The 1,344-nt window shown below is 36.2% G+C and overlaps 1 pseudogene; it reads left to right on the top strand.

The window, feature by feature from the left end:
* The first annotated feature begins 514 nt into the window (after positions 1-514).
* Positions 515-633, top strand: LOC111743440 (annotated as a pseudogene).
* Positions 634-1,344: the final 711 nt, after the last annotated feature.

Genomic DNA, 1,344 nt, shown 5'->3' with positions numbered 1-1,344 from the left:
AAAACAGCATGCAAAGCATCTTTGGTCTCCTCAGTGATTCAGCAACTCCATGCAGGGAGTGCAAACATATTTTCCATGAACGAGGTCAAGGTATGTGTGATTCATCTTGAAACAGAATGTAATGCCTTAGTTCTCCGCCTGTTTCTCTATGATTCTAGTTACATAGGGCCAAGGCTTGAGTTCCAGTTCATTTCTCTCTGAGTAAACAAGACAGATAACTGACTGTTGGTATGCAATTGTCCTCCTTTATGCAAGGAAGTGGTGCTGTTAGAAGGCAAACCCAGGATCATATCCCCCAGCAGGACTGTTTCCCACTCTTTGCTCACCTACATACACACTCTCAGGGGAGATAGACAAAACAATAGTATTGCTAAATGTTATGATGACCAATAAAGGAGAAAGAAATAGAGGATGATGGAAGGTGCTGCTTTATACCTCAGTGAGGGGAGTCCTTGTATATTTATTATTTGCACACAGGTATGTCCGTAGGATTTTTTACTCAGAGCAGATTTGCATCTACGGCTACGCTACCCTAAACAAGCCCGAGCCCGGCTGATCTCGGAAGCTAAACAGGGTTGGGCCTGGTTAGTACTTGGATCGGAGACCACCTAGGAAGACCAGGTGCTGTAGTCATAAAAAATAAAAAATAAGGGATTATAAACTGACAAGATCCTTGCAATCTGTGAGGTCAAGCAAGGGTTGCCTCGTCTAAAAAAAATAAAAATAAAAAAAGAAGCAGATTTGCTGGGTCAAAGAACATGTGATTTTTTCCCAATTTTGATAAATATTGCCAAATTTTCTTCAAACACTCCCACTAGCCATGTGCCTGTTTCCCTATACCTTCATCAACATAGGGTACAATCTAAATTTTGAGTCTGAGCCGACTGATATGTAAAGAATAACATCTCATTGTTTCTTTCTAATTCCTTTTATTTTGAATGGGTTCATACAGTTTTCATAAGTTTAAGAATCATTCGAACTCCCTTTTCTGTGAACTGTCAGTTCATGTCTTTTACTCATTTTCTATTATTTTTTTTTCTTTGTTTAAATACTATATCAAAGACATAAGCCTTTTGTCTGGGATATGAAATAAAATATATATTTTTTCAACTTGACATTTGCCTTTTTGCTTTGTTTGTGGTGTTTTTCCCATACATGATATTTTTACTTTTATGTAATTTAATCTATTAGTTTCCTATGGCATCCCCATTCTGGGATTATAAAAATAATTATATCTCATGTTTCTGATAGAACTTTTCTGATATCGTTTTTGACCATTATATTTTGATCCATCTGGAATTTATTTGATATAAGATGCAAGGTGTATAATATAAATTTATTTAT

This window comes from Pteropus vampyrus, unplaced genomic scaffold (assembly GCF_000151845.1).
Source record: "Pteropus vampyrus isolate Shadow unplaced genomic scaffold, Pvam_2.0 Scaffold113, whole genome shotgun sequence".
Classification (NCBI taxonomy): Eukaryota; Metazoa; Chordata; class Mammalia; order Chiroptera; family Pteropodidae; genus Pteropus; species Pteropus vampyrus.
Note: the sequence above shows the minus strand (reverse complement) of the source record. Positions and strands in the feature narration are given on the sequence as shown.